Raw genomic sequence first — 16,150 nt, forward strand, 5'->3', positions numbered from 1 at the left:
ATCTCCTATGCACTGCCACCAACCTCACAGTTCCCATACCCCACACCTCCTCTTTATACCTCCTACCCAAGATACACAACCCGCTTGTCCAGTAGACCCATTTTTTCCAGCTTGTTCCTGCCACATTGATCTCATATCTGCACACCTCAACTCTGTCTTATCAACCATAGTTGAATCCCTTCCTACCTACATCCATGACACTTCACACACTTTGGATCTTTTCAATGATTTCAAGTTCTCTAGCCTCCATCATCTTATTTTCACTGTGGATGTTCAGTCCCTGTACAACTCCATCCCGTACCAAAAAGGCCTCAAAGCTCTTCGTTTCTTTCTAGATACCAGACCCACTCTCCTCCGTCCAGTGAATCTTGTCCTCACTCTTAATAATTTCTCCTTTGGCTCCTCCCACTTTCTTCAAATACAAGGGGTAGCCATGGGCACTCACATGGGTCCCAGCTACGCCTGCCTTTTTGTCGGCTGTCTATATTCCAAGCATACATTGGTGTCCGTCTCCCATTTTTCCTACGCTATATTGATGCTGCTAATCGACTTCGTCAACTTTGCCTCCAACTTCCACCGAGCCCTCAAATTTACCTGGTCCATTTAGATTAGATTAGATTATGAGGACTCTCAGTCCTGGTTTATTATCATTTAGAAATGCATGCATTAAGAAATGATACAATGTTCCTCCAGTATGATATCACAGAAACACAGGACAGACCAAGACTAAAACTGACAAAAACCACATAATTATAACATAGAGTTACAACAGTGCAAAGCAATACCGTAATTTGATAAAGAGCAGATCATGGGCACGGAAAAAAAAGTCTTAAAGTCCCGATAGCCCATCATCTGATGCAGGCGGTAGAAGGGAGAAACATTCCCTGTCATGAACCTCCAGTGCCGCAAACTTGCCGATGCAGCACCCTGGAAGCACCCGACCAGAGCTGACTCTGAGTCCGTCCGAAAACTTAGAGCCTTCGACCAGCCCTCTGACACCGAACATCATCTCTGCCGAGCGCTTCGACCCTGCCCCAGCCGCCGAGCAACAAGCAAAGCCGAGGACTCGGGACCTTCCCCTCCGGAGATTCTGGATCACACAGTACCAGCTGCAGCGAAACAGGCATTTCAGAAGTTTCACCAGATGCTCCTTCGTGCTCTCACGTCTGCCTCCATCAAATCAGGATTGTGCACGGCACCCTACTTGACAAATGATAGATATTCATCACCGGAGTGGCCGCTGCGAGCTGCGTCGCACCGCGCTGCCATCTTCTCCTCTCTCAAAACCATTTCCAACATCTTCCTCCCCTTTCTCGAACTCTCTGACTCTGGAGACAGCTTATCTACTGATGTCTGTTATAAACCCAGAGACTCTCACAGCTTCCTGGATATTACCTCTTCCCATCATTGCCTGTATAAACTCCATTCCCTTCTCTCAATTCCAACATCTCCACTGCATCTGCTCTCAGGATGAGGCTTTTCATTCCAGAACGAAGGAGATATCATCCTTCAAAGAAAGGGGCTTTCCTTCCTCCACCATTAACGCTTCTCTCAACTGGATCTCTTCTTTTTCACGCACGTCTGCTCTTACCCCATTCTCCTGCCACCCTACTAGGGAAAGGGTTTCTCTTGTCCTCACCTACCATCCCACCAGCCTCCAGGTCCAGCACATAATTTTCCGTAACTTCTGCCATCTCCAACAGGATTCCACCACCAAGCACGTCTTTCCCACCCCACCACTTTCTGCTTTCCATAGGGATTGCTCCCTAAATGACTCCCTTATCCACTCGTCCTTCCCCACTGATCTCCCTCACACTTATCCTTACAAGTGGAACAAGTGCTACACTTGCCCCTACAGCTCCTCCCTCACTACCATTCAGGGTCCCAAATAGTCCTTCCAGTTGAGGCGATACTTCCCCTGTGAGTCTGCTGGGGTCATATACTGTGTCCGGTGCTCCTGTTGTGGCCTCCTGTATATTGGCGAGACCCGATGTAGATTGGGAGACTGTTTCGCTGAGCACCTACGCTCTATCTGCCAGAAGAAGTGGCATCTGCCAGTGGCCACCCATTTTATTTCCACTTCCCATTCCGATATGTCAATCCATGGCCCCCATTACTGTCGCGACGAGACCACGACAGTTGGAGAAACAACATCTTATGTTCCGTCTGGGTAGTTTCCAAATTGATAGCATGAACATCGATTTCTCGTACTTACAGAAATTGCCCCCTACCCCGCCTTCACCATTCCCCATCCCCTTTTCCCTCTCTCACCTTATCTCACTGCCTGCACAGCGCTTCCCTCTGATGTTCCTCCCCCTTTTTCTTTCTCCCATGGCCTTCTGTCTTCTCCTATCATATTCCCCCTTCTGCAGCCCTGTATCTCTTTCACCAATCAACTTCCCAGCTCCTTACTTCATCTCTCCCCCTCCCGGTTTCATCTATCACTTTGAGTTTCTCTCTCCTCTCCCACTCCTTTTAAATCTATTCCTCATCTTCTTTTCTCCAGCCCTGCCAAAGGGTCTCAGCCTGAAACATCAACTGTATTTTTTCCATAGATGCTACCTGGCCCACTGAGTTCCACCGGCATTTTGTGTGTGTTGCTTGCACACTGTTCATACAGATCAGATCATTACACAGTGCATTGAGATAGATCAAGGTAAGACAATAGCTAACAGAATGCAGAATAAAAAGTGTAACAGCTACCAAAGTAGTGCAGCACTGGTAAACAATAAAGGGCAAGATGATAACGAGGTTATTATGAGGCCAAGAGTCTATCTTATCATACATCAGGTCCATTCAACGCTGGTTTAGAAGCTGTCCTTGAGCCTGTTGGTAGGTGCTTTCAGGCTTTTGTATCTTCTGTCCGATTGGAGGGAGAGTAGAGAGGACGTCCAGGGTGGGTGGGGTCTTTGATTATGCTGGCTGCTTCACTGAGGCAGCATGAACTGCAGGCAGACTGCATTGAGGGGAGGCTGGTTTTGTGATGTGCTGACCTGTGTCCACAACTGTCTACAGTTTCTTGAAGCCATGTGCAGAGCAGTTGCCATTTCAACAGCTTACATCTTTACAATTAGATTTCTGTCTCAGATTAATATGTGTTGTATTCTATTTGTCATTTAAAAACTAGCTCTTTGATTGTAATTGCCGATCATCGCCAAATCTAACATTCAGATGTTAGGAAAACTTAAGACTGTGCTGCTCAAAGCCCCAGGTTTTGGAAGATTCTCACTGAAGTTTGTAATGCAATACCCCCATTGCCCATCTTAGATTTAATAGCAGCACACAAAAAGTTTGCTGAGTAAACTTGGTCTAAACATATTCAGGAGGGAATATATACCAGAGGGAGAAGCAGCACCTTGAGAGAGAGGGAGGCGAAGTACCTAACATGTTAAAAGTTCTAGACAAACAGAGAGGCAAAATTTGACAGTGCACTTTGAAGCATAGTCATTGATTTCATTTTTGAAACATGACAGCCAAACATGACAGAAAACACCCACAACAGGATATTGTCCTGATATAATTTGATAGTTTTGATTGAGGTATAATTATTGTCCTGTTACGTCCCTGTTGGATAAGTTGAGTTAAAATTGCAACACAGTTTTCCCCGTTTTCTTCCCCACCCATTTGCAGGCTTTCTATCAGGTTGATTATCACTGACATATGTCATTAACTTGTCAGTACAGTGCAAGGCTTAAAGATTACTATAATTTACAAACATAAATAATTAGTGCAAAATATAAATAATGAGGTAGCATTCATGGGTTCATGGACTGTTCAGAAATCTGTTGACAGAGAGGAAAAAGCTGTTGCTAAAATATTTGTGTGTGGGTCTTCAGGCTTCTGAATCTCCTCCTAGATTCGTCTCCGAAATGAGGAAGATTTTTCAGCAGCCCATTTGTGGTAAGGACGCCGCTAGGCGCCTACTGACTCTGTCAGGGCTCGCGAAGCGCAGCTGAATACTTTACCGAGTTCCGAACATGGACATGTCCAAGTCTTGAAAGATATTGGAAGAAGGTATTCCAAATTTCTCGGTACTTTTTAATGTAAATTTTAAGCCTGACCCTTTGACTGCCCTATTCCGTATTTTTGGAGGAAAAGATATTATTATGGAGACATCTGATTTGCACATTTTGGCATTTACTTCTCTTACAGCTAGGAGGGCAAACTTGTTTAAATGGAAGGATGTCGTTCTGCCTACTCACGCTCAATGGTTACGTGATGTTATGTCATACTTCAATTTAGAGAAGATCCATTGTTCAATTTCTGAATCTAGCCATGACTTTCACACATTGTAGGGACCATTTTTGAACTATTTTCAAAATCTTTGATTTGTTGTTAAAGTACAGATGTTGGCTAATAACATATTTCACCATATGGTAAGGATTTTTTTTTCCTTCTTTCTTTCTTTACCAAGCAGCTTTGATCTTGGTAGTGGGTTTAGATTTTTTTCTGTATAATAATAAAATTATCATATTTAATAGCAAGTAAACATTCAAAAATAGCGAGCAACTTAATTTAAATAGTGATATTCACTGAAAAAAAACCATATTGTGACGCTCGGTGGGGGGGGGGGGGCGGGGTGTGGAGGGGACCTGGTCTACAGCCCGCCCTTGCATGTCCAATGACCAGTACTGTTTGTTGTTCTTGTGTTAAAATGCTTTTGTGGGATTATGTTGGAAAATTCCAGTTCATTTATTGTTACATTTTAGCTTGGGTTTTACAGTTATTTGCTTCTGTATTTGTGGGTCACCCTAACTGTAACCGGGGTGTCTGATGATCACCTTTCCCTGTTTGTATGAGACTGGTTGGGTTCAGTCTCCAGGTCATGGTGCCCAGTCTGTTTTGTGGTTATCACAAAACAACGGTTGGTGAATTAAAGAGTATCCTCGTCTGTCATTATGGACCAAATGCTCACCACGTTGGTGTCAGGAGTGGGATGTGAGATTAAAGAGCTACGATGTCGGATAGAGTGCCTGAAGGCCTGGGGAGTAAGACGAGGGACCGAGCAGTATGCCTCCTCCGCACCCATGAGCAGGAGTCACGAAGACGAGACCCGGAGGGAGAACCTGGGAAGTGAGCATTGTGCCTTCCCAGGGAGCCGCGATGGAACGAGCGTACCCAGGCACCCCAACCCGAGGGAAGCGAGCGGAGTGCATCACTCCCCTCCATAGCAAACCACACCAGAGAACCCAAGACGCCGTAGACATGGGAGGATGGGCACCATGGCAGACGCCAGTGCAGCAGGAGGAAGATCAAAGGGCCTTGATGATTTGTACCTCAAGGTCTACTCTGAAACTCCCCAGATACAATGGCAGCAACCGCCTGGAGCCTCATCTGGCGCAAGTCAAACTTGCCACATGGCACAATGGGTTGAGCCCCACCGAGATGTCAATATACCTTGCTTTGTCACTGCAGGGAGATGCTCTGTGGGCCCTCCTCAACCTAACGCCGGTGGAGCAGCATGACTACAGTGCTCTCATCGTGGCGCTGGAGCAGCATTTCGAGCAGAGGCCATTGGCGGGAGCAATGAGGGAAGAGCTGTGCAGCAGAGAGCGCTGTATGGTAGAAAACCTGGGGGCAATTGCAGCAAATCTCCACTACTGTGCTCGGCGTGGCTACCCGAGCTCCCTCCTATGGCCCAGGAAGAGCTTGCCCTCCACACCTTTGTAAAGGCGATGATGTTGGAGCACCTTTGGCAGGATGTTCGGCTAATGTCGCCGTCATTGCTGGACGAGGTGGAGAGGGCAGAAGCAATTTTAGCCCCCAAGGTATTCCAATGTTGCCCCTCATGCAACGAGGGTGAGGAAGAAACTGACGAGGAGAAGCCCGTGAGGCAGGTCCAACCAGCGCTGTGCCAACCCTGCCGCAGGCAATGAAACGATATTTGCTGCCGGTGCAGTGAGGCAGGTCATTTGGCCTGGGACTGCCCCATACCAGTACCATGCCATAGCTCAGAGCAGCCATTGGGAAATGCCTTGTGGAGAGCGCCGCCCGAATCCTCCAGTAGAATCCCTCTATTGTTGCTCCTCTGGGTGGGCCGATTAGGTGAAGAGCATAGAGGAATGCGTAGCAGAGGGCGTCAGCTGCCGTGAGTTGGTGGACACAGGGTCAATCATCAATATTATCTGTTCTGGTGTTCTCCCCAACATGGACTAGCTGCCCCCACCTGGGTGGACAATGACAGTGGTCCAGCTGGCTACGGTCACCGGTGACTGTGCAGCAATGCGCAGCCTCCTCTTCCCTCACACTGCAGTGAGAAAAAACAGTGGACCATGAGGTGTGGCTCGCCGACATCCGAGAGTCCTGCATCCTTGGCCTGGACCTGCTGTCCAGCTGGAGGGCCTGTGTGGATGTGTCAGGGGCAACACTCTACCTCGGTGCTGAAGCTGTGGCTCTCCAGCAGGTCAGCTCCAGGAAGCAGACACAGCAGGGGCAACATCCACCACTGGTTTCACAGCGGCCCGCGGCAGTGGAGCATAGCAGGCAGCGGCCCAACGCAACACAGCTGAACCAGGGACAAGATGCAGTGACAGCGCTTCAGGTGACAGCCAGCGACCACCTCCCCACCAGGGAGCAGCAGCTGTGCAGCCGACAGCTGAGCGATCCCGTGCTGGCCAGGGTGAGGGAATGGCTGAGTGTGGGACGATGGCCGGAGTGGGCAGAAGTCTGCCCTCTGATCCCAGAGACCAAAGCCCTATACCCTCAGTAGGGAATGCTGAGGTGCGTGACGGGTTGGTGTTCCGGCAGTGACAGTTGTCCGATGATGGCAGACATCTCTTACAGCTAGTGGTCCCTCGGGGGCTCCAAGCCGTGGTGCTGAAGTCGGTGCACAGGCTGGTGGGGATCGGCCATTTCGCAGTTGCAAAGACGTTGGGCAGGCTGCGTGAACACTTCTACTGGCCTGGGTGCAGGCAGGACCTGGAGATGTTCGTGCACTGTTGCGACACTTGCACGTCCCAGAAGGAGCCAAGCCGCCGGCCGAGGGTGCCAGTGCAGCAGTACATGGTCGGGGCCCCAGTATGCGTCTACTGCTCTTCACGGAAGAAAGGACCACCTCCCAGGCACTGGAAGGGGCTGGGAGAGGTGCTCAGCCTCAGCTCTGATGTGCTTTATCGGGTACGGTTGCCTGAGCGGCAGAAGACAGTGGTGCTACACCAGGACCTGCTGGCAACGTGTCAGCCCTTGGCTACCACTAACCTATTGAGGCTAAGGGAAGGAATTGACACTGGGTGCCCTGCCTCTTGCCTCACACAAACAGGTGTCAGTGTCCACACCCACCAGAGCTTTTGGACTTTGTTATGGATTCCGGGGTTGCCAGGGATGGCTGACCCCTCGGGTACGGGCAGTGTGATGCTCGGGGTTGGGGGGGGGGGGGGAGTGAGGGTGTGGTTGACAGCCCTCCCTGCATTTCTGATGACCAGTACTGTTTATTGTTCTTATTTATTTATTTATTTATTTATTTTCTGGTGTGTGCCTGTGCGTGAGTCTGTGCATGTGCGTGGGTGGTGTCTGTGTCTGTGCGTCTGTTTGTCCATGCGTGCGTCTGTGATGAAGTGTTTTTCATGGCTTTTACAAGGCGCAGAGCGGGAGAGACTGTGTGGTGTGCCACTCTTCACACAGACATTTTCGCAGGGGTGGGCAGAACCATGAAACAAGGTTGAAGCCGACTAGAACCAGGAAGAAGGTGACCCAAACACGAGGAAATCTGCAGATGCTGGAAATTCAAGCAACACACACAAAATGCTGGTGGAATGCAGCAGGCCAGGCAGCATCTATAAGAAGAAGTGCATTTTGGGCCCAGACCCTTCGTCAGGACTAACTGAAAGAAGAAATAGTAAGAGATTTGAAAGTGGGAGGGGGAGGGGGAGGGGGAGATCCAAAATGATAGGAGAAGACACGAGGGGGAGTGATGAAGCTAAGAGCTGGAAAGTTGACTGGCAAGGGGGATACAGAGCTGGAGAAGGGAGAGGATCATGGGACGGGAGGCCTGGGGAGAAAGAAAGGGGGAAGGGAAAATAGTAAATAAATAAATAAATAAATAAGGGATGGGGTAAGAAGGGGAGGAGAGGCATTAACGGAAGTTAGAGAAGTCAATGTTCAAAAGAAGGTGACCCAGGTAGGTCAGGTGAACTTGAGCCAATGGGATGGAGATTTATCACTTCAACTGATGAGGAACATCAAAAGACAGGAGCTCCAAATACATGGGGATGAAAACTCTCCAGCAACCAGAGACATCGCAGATGAGGACTTCACAGACACAAGAAGATCGGGATCACGAGGTATGCCTGGCCAGCGTAGACTCCTTTCCTGGGAAATACTTTTTCTCATCATTGACTATTCATGGAGGATCAAAGATTGTAAAGGAGTGCACACAGGTAGTTAGCTTGTGAACACATGTGTTTTTAGTTGAGACAATAAAAAGTTACTTGTTGGTAAATACAGATTCTCTCAACCTCTCTGATCATTATGACAAGGGGTGATTTTTGTAATGCAGCTAATAAAAATTGCAGCACACATTTTTTCTTAGCAAGAGTGAATGGTTGAGTTTAAACAAAAAGGCAGTAAAAGAACAAATTCACAGGTTCATAAACATCGAGTACCAGATGATAATGATCATAAATTTAAAAAAAGCAGAAATGACTACCTATATCAGAAAGATACTGTAGACACATTCCATTCCACAACAGATAACAGGAATATGTATACTGAGTGAATTGAGCCGTATTGAAAGCACATGAGACAGCCAATGAGAAAAAAAACTACCAGTTTTGCTAAGAGCATTGGGCAGAAAAGCATACAGTTTGGTTAGAAGTTTAACTGCTCCAAACAAAACAGGCAAAATGAGCTTTATTGATATCATGAAAGTAATGCAGGAATATTTAGAACCAAAGCCATTGTTGATTTCAGAATGCTTTAGGTTTCATGAGCGGGAGTCCCATCTCAGCTTAAGTGGCTGAATTGAAAAGATTGTCTGAGCATTGCCAGTTCAGGGATGAGCTTAATGATGCATGGAGAGATCATTTCGTTTGCGGAATCTTACAAGAAAGCATTCCAAAACTGCTCCTAACTGAAACATAACCTACATTTAAAAGAGCAGTTAAAATTGCTGTATCAATGGATGAAATTGAGTTGCAGTCAGGAATGAAAGCAAACTTGAACAAAATTGCAACATCTAAACAGAAACCAGCCTGCCAAACAAATTGTGTTTAAGGTGGAACTTGAACAAAGTGCAACAAAGTAGGACACATACAAAAAGCATGTCAGGCAGAGAAAAATAAATGGGCTGCACAGGGAAGAATAAAAGGTAAAAAGTCAAGTTGCAGTTTCAAAAAGAGTTCTAAACTGCATGTTATTGATGAAAAATAATGTGCCACAGGACTGATTAGCCTTGAGATTTACTATGTGAAGACTTACAAGAGCCAAGCAAGATGGCTTACACCAGAAGTGAACAGCAAATTAATTAAAATTGAATTGGACACTAGCTCGGTTCTTTCAGTCATTTCACAAAATAAGTTTGAATGACACTTCAAAGACACTAAACAGAAGCCTGCAGATGTCCAATTAAGAACTGGAGAAAAGATAACTCCTATGGGAATGACATTGATAACAGTGAAATACAACAAGCAAAAACAACATCAGGCTTTTATGTGGTAAAAACAGGAGTGCGAGCTTCATGGGGTCGTGAGTGGCTGAGACAACTAGAGAGCCATCCACCATTTGCATGCCACATCCCCTGCAATAAAGTCACCTGAAGGGTGAATTAAGAAAGGTACTGGATGATGTCACAGCAGTGTTCAAGGATGGCATTGGAAAGCTCAAAAAAAAAAATCAAGGGTAAAAATTGTGTTAAATGAAAATGCCACACCCAAGTTTTACCAGCCTGTCCAGTTCCTTATACCAACCATGTTAAAGTAGCCAGTGAGCTAGATCGCATGGAGGCAGAATGAATTCTTGAGTGGAGCCCATGGACAATGCCAGTGGTCCCAGTTTGAGTCTGTTATGATCCATGGTAATTTTAAGGTTACCATCAACCCAGTTCTGAAAATAGAGCAATACACTCTGCCCAGGGTAGAGGATATCTTTGCAGACATTTCTGGAGGAAAACACTTCAGCAAATTGTTCTTAGTTGAGGCCTACCTACCAGATAGAGATGGAAGAAGATTCCAAAAGATTAGGCATGGTTAAAAAGAAACCATTGGGTTGAAGCTTTGCCTGGTGGCCTGGAATAGATGTACAATCATTCCTTGGTATTACACATGGAGCACACGGTTGTAACTGTGACACCATTCAACCAGCTGATCCACCTCGCTCAGGTGCATCTCCTTGTTATCATCTGAAATTCTGCAGGCAGAGCTTCTGTCATTGGCAAATTTATAGATGGCTTTTGAGCTGTAGAGAGAGTAGAGCAGTGGGCTCAACACACATCCTTGAGGTGCACCACTAACAATGAGAGCCATAAGCAATGTGAGTTCTTGGCTATATTAAGTGAAAGGTATAAAGTGGGTGAAGAATTTCAAAATGAGACAGCAGGTTACAAAGCTGATTCTTAATTTTAAGATGCGCAGTCTCAAAATAAACTTTAAAATGAAAACTGCGCATTTCAATGCATATTTATGCTTATTGTGTTTTTTATGCCGTGTTGGAATGTAACCATTTCCAGCGCTAAAGAAAACCGAAATAAAACTCTCACTACCAGCATGTTAGAGAGGGTGCAGGTTCAGAATTCTCTCTACCAGCATGTTAGAGAAGGTGCAGCTTTGAAACTCTCTCTACCAGCATGTTAGAGAGGGTGCAGCTTCGAAACTATCTCTACCAGCACGTTAGAGAGGGTGCAGCTTCGGAACTCTCTCTACCAGCATGTTGGAGAGGGTGCAGCTTCGAAACTATCTCTACCAGCATGTTAGAGAGGGTGCAGCTTCGAAACTCTCTCTACCAGCATATTAGAGAGGGTGCAGCTTCAGAACTCTCTCTACCAGCATGTTAGAGAGGGTGCAGCTTCGGAACTCTCTCTACCAGCATGTTAGAGCGGGTGCAGCTTTTTCTCTCTGGACAGGCAGTAGAGCATAATTGGTATTATAACTTAGACTTGTCAGTTGCTTCCCCACAATACACAAACTAGTATGTGAGACCAGTGTGTGTTAATCTATAATAATTCACTTGTAACATGAAAACTTCACTATTTTCTAAATCAGGAGTTCCCAACCTGGGGTCCATGGACCCTTTGATTAATGGTAAGGATCCATGGCATAAAAGATGGTTTGTGCATGTCAATAGAATCATGTAAAATTTAGATTCATATTTAACAGCTTTACCATCAAGGATATCGATGTCTCTGTTATCCAAGGAAATGTATTATTTCCAAACAACTTTTCCCTACTTTTCCAATACAATTTCTTTTGCTCACATTCTCTGTAACAGATGAAGTTCCAGAGAATTACACTGAAAAGATGGTATGTAAAAACAGTTTGCAAACAAAGATTTATCATTCAGCAGTATTCTTTACTGTAAGAAGGAACAATAATTTTTTGAAGTTTAGTTGCAGTTTTAATGGAGGAATTATACAGGCAGATCCCACAGAAACCAAAGTGATCATCACCAAATAACCGTTTCATTTATCTTTTTAGAGATACAGCGCTGAATAGGTTTTTCTGGCTCTTTGAGCCACACCACCCGGCAACCCCGATTTAACCCTAACCTCATCGCAGGACAATTTATAATGACTAATTAACCCACCAACTGGTACACCTTTGGATAGTGGGAGGAAACTGGAGCACCCTGAGGAAACCCACTACAGTCTATGGGGAGGACATACAGACTCCTTACAGATGATGTCGGAATTGAACACTGAACTCTGACACCCCAAGCTATAATAGGATTACGCTCAACGCTACACTACCATGATACCCAGTTCTACCTTAATAGGCTGCGGTTTTTATAATTCAGAACCGGAATGCTGGCAATCTCCTGTTAGTGGAGGAGTTTCTCATTTGTGTGACATTCTTGATGTCACATTGGGCCTCAGCACGGTATTGTGGCCAAAAGAAGTCACTGCACTTTAGATAGGAAGGTAAAACCTTCGGAAGAAAGCAGAAGCGGTTTTCAAGAGTGGAACTTGGAATGAAGAGCTCCAGATATGTTGAAAGTACTTGGCATGTTCTCCTTAAGAGAAAATGTTAGCAAGAGATTTTATCATGTTGATGGCTTGTAGTAAATACTGTAAGCTAATACTGGTAGATGATTTTAAAAACGTAGACATGAGGAATTCTGCAGATGCTGGAAATTCAATCAACCACATCAAAGTTGCTGGTGAACGCAGCAGGCCAGGCAGCATCTCTAGGAAGAGGTACAGTCAACGTTTTGGGCCGAGACCCTTTGTCAGGACTAACTAAAGGAAGAGCTGGTAAGAGATTTGGAAGTCCAAAGATCGCAAGATCTTACATCTGCAGACGCCAGAGCCTACTGGCCCCGACGCGAGCAGACATGAACTTCAAATCGCGGCCCCTGTCATTGATCTCGCCTGCTCCAAAACCTCAGGGCATATTCAAAACCTGAACTCCAGCAACGACCATGGACACCTTCGAAGCGATTGCGCAACCACCAACAGCGACTCCAGCCTTGAACTCCAGGCCGGGTCTTTATGTGCTGCTATTGTGACTCCCGTCTCCCCTTCCCCCATCACCAAACTACAACCCTGTCTCCCTCAGATCTCACCGTCAGCTCCTGGGCCCTCAGATGCTCCATCTTCCTCTCACCCCAACCCTCCCCTCTCCACTGACACCCCCAGCCTCCCCCATCTCCCCTCTGATCCCAGCTCTCATCCATGCCAGGTCTTTACCATCCCCTCTGACCTTCAAATGTCTGAGGCAGAACACCCTGTCCTCAGTGAAGGCCTCACCTTTGTCCCCCTTCGCCCACACCTCAGCGAGTTCCGTGTTCCGTGATGTCAAGTAAACGAGTTCCGTGTTCGCCATGATGCGGAACTCTTCTTCCACCGTCTCCAACTCCGAGTTCACTTCTTCGGCAAGGACTCTTCCACCCCCACCGATAATCCCTTCTCCCGTCTTCAAACCTCCTCCTCTTCATAGACACCCCGCACTGGTCTTCTGCCTGCTCTGGATCCCTTTATCTTTATCAAACTTTCAAATCTCTTATTAGCTCTTCCTTCAGTTAGTCCTGACGAAGGGTCTCGGCCCGAAATGTCGACTGTACCTCTTCCTAGAGATGCTGCCTGGCCTGCTGCGTTCACCAGCAATTTTGATGTGTGTTACTGGTAGATGAGTCAATTAGCAGATAGATATTGGTCAGAGCACCAAGAAGAAAGTAACTGTTGTGTTTTTAATAAGTGCACATTAGACCATTTGCATCAATCTGAGAAAAGACATAGCAAGGTTCAACAATTCATCTTACAAATAGCAGTTCCAAATATGCAGCAGTCCATTAATTCTGTATTGGGGCAAGAGCCTAGACTTTTATGTTACATTTGCTGAAGTAAAAGTCGAAGCTACATTCTTCTGACCAAGAGGCAACAGTGCTATCTATTAATTGACTCTCAGTTAGTACCAGTAGTCTTGTTAAAAAGTTACGTAGTACACTGACTTTCCTCTGCAGGCACTTTTTAAACAAAAGCATTCAACAATATAATATATTTAGTCATACTTAAAGTGTCAAGAGAAGCAATGGCATGCAAACCATCTTTACTTCTTGGAGTAATATAGGACCATAAAATGCCATCTTTACTTGACACACAGTAATATACTGGAGTGTTATATAATATCAATAAAACAGAAGTAGAAAGCTTTTATGATAAGAAATATGATCAAGTGAAAGTCATTTGATCTTTGTCCCTCTGTCATTCAATGTGGCGTAACAGTCACATCAACAGGAATGAAGTTCAGACATATTTCCTGCACTAACCCAATAGCTCTTAATTCACTTAATATCCAAAAACCTGTTAATCTTTTGAAAATTAGGACCAAGTTCTGATTCACCTATTATCATTTTGCACATAGACAATTCAGTATTTGTCTGTTTAATCATGTAAGTTGAAACTTACCGTTTTTCAAAAGGAAAAATAACAATAAGAGATTTATTAAACTGTAATTTTTGGTGTAGTTTAGGACACATGATTTGATATGAAAGGCAAAATGTGTCACCCATTTGGTACCAAAAAGAGTAAACATACTAACTTGGCATGTCTCTTTCATCTCACATTCTGTCCTGAATTAGACCATAAGACATAGGAGCAGAATTAGGTTATTTGGCCCATTGCCTCAACTCTGCCATTGCATCCTATCAATCTCCACCTTAAATGCACCTGGTGACTGCCCTCCATAGCTGCCTGTGGCAATCAATTCTACAGATTCACCACCTTCTGGCTAAAGAAATTTCTCCTCATCTCCATATTAAATGCCATCCCTCTATTCTGAGGCTGTGCCCTCTGGTACCAGACTTCCTCACCATAGGAAATGTCCTCTTCATGATCATTCTATAGAGGCCTTTCAACAGTCAGTAGGTTTCAATGCGATCCTTTGTCATTCTTCTAAATTCCAGTGAGTACAGGCCCAGAGCCATCAATCACTTCTCATACTTTCATTCCCAGATAGATTCTCATGAAACTTCTCTGAACCCTCTCCAATGTCAATACATCCTTTCTTAAATAAGGGACTTAAAACTGTTCAGTATAGTCCAGATGAGGCCTCACCAATGTCTTATAAAGCATCAACATTATGTCTTTGCTTTCATATTATAGCCCTCTCAAAATGAATACCAGCATTGCATCTGCCTTCCTCCCATTGACTCAACCGGCAAATTATCCTTTAGGGATCCTGCATGAGTACTCCCAAGTTCATTTGCGCCTTGGATTTCTGAATTTTCTCCCTGTTTAGAAAATAGTCTATGTTTTTATTCCTTTGATCAAATTGCATGACCATACATTTCCCGACACTGTATTCTATCTGCCACTTATTTTCCCCATTCTCCCAATCTATCTAAGTCCTTCTGCAGCCTTCCTGATTCCTCAAAATTACCTGCTCCTCCACCTATCTTCATATCATTTGCATACTTGGCCACAAAGCCTTCAACTCCATTATCCAAATCACTGACATATAATGTAAAAAGAAGAGATCCCAACACCAACTCCTGCAGAACATCACTAGTCAATCAGAAAAGGCTCCCTTTATTCCTACTTCTTGCCAATCAGCCAATGTTTTATCTATGCTAGAATCTTTCCTGTAATATCACGAGTTCTTATCTTGTTAAGTATTGTTACGTGTGGCAATTTGTCAAAGAGCTTCTGAAAATCCAAGAACACAATGTCTACTGGTTCTTCTTTGTCCATTCTGTTTGTTATTTCCTCAAAGAATCCTAACAGATTTGTCAGGCAAGATCTTTCCTTCAGGAAACCAAGCTGTCTTTGGCCTATTTTATCATGTATCTCCAAGTACCCCGAAACCTCATCCTTATCAAGTATTTCAAACATCTTTCCAAACACTAAGGTCAGGCTAACTGTCCTATAATTTCCTTTCTTTTGCCTCCCTTCCTTCTTGGAGTGACATTTGCAATTTTCAAGTCGTTTAGAACTCTGCTAAATCTATTGATTCTTGAAAGATAATTATAAATGGCTCCACAATCTCTTCAGCTACCTTTCTGAGAACCCCGTGTATAGTCCACCTGGTCCAGGTGACTTATTGACCTTCGAGCCTTTCAGTTTCCCTAGCACCTTGTCCATGATAATAAGAGCTGCATACTCTTTTGTCCCCCAAAGTCCCGAACTTCAAGCACACTACTGATGTCCTCCACAGTGAAGAGTGATGCAAAATGCTTATTCAGTTGATCCGCCATTTCCTTGTCCCTCATTACTACCTCTCCAGCGTCATCTTTCAGCAGTCTCGCCTCCGTTTTATTCTTTATATAGCTGAAAAAACTTTTGGTATCCTCTTTGGTATTATTGGCTACCTTACCTTCATATTTCATCTTTCTCCTCTTATGGGTTCTTTAGCTGACTTCCGTTGGTTTTAAAAGTTTCCCAATCTTCTAACTTCCCACTAATTTTTGCTCTAATGTATGCCTTCTCTTTGCTTTTATGTTGGCTTTGACTTCCCTTGTCAGCCGCAACTGAGTCATCTTGCCTTTAGAATACTTCATCTTCTTT

Source organism: Mobula birostris, chromosome 5, assembly GCF_030028105.1.
Source record: "Mobula birostris isolate sMobBir1 chromosome 5, sMobBir1.hap1, whole genome shotgun sequence".
NCBI lineage: Eukaryota > Metazoa > Chordata > Chondrichthyes > Myliobatiformes > Myliobatidae > Mobula > Mobula birostris.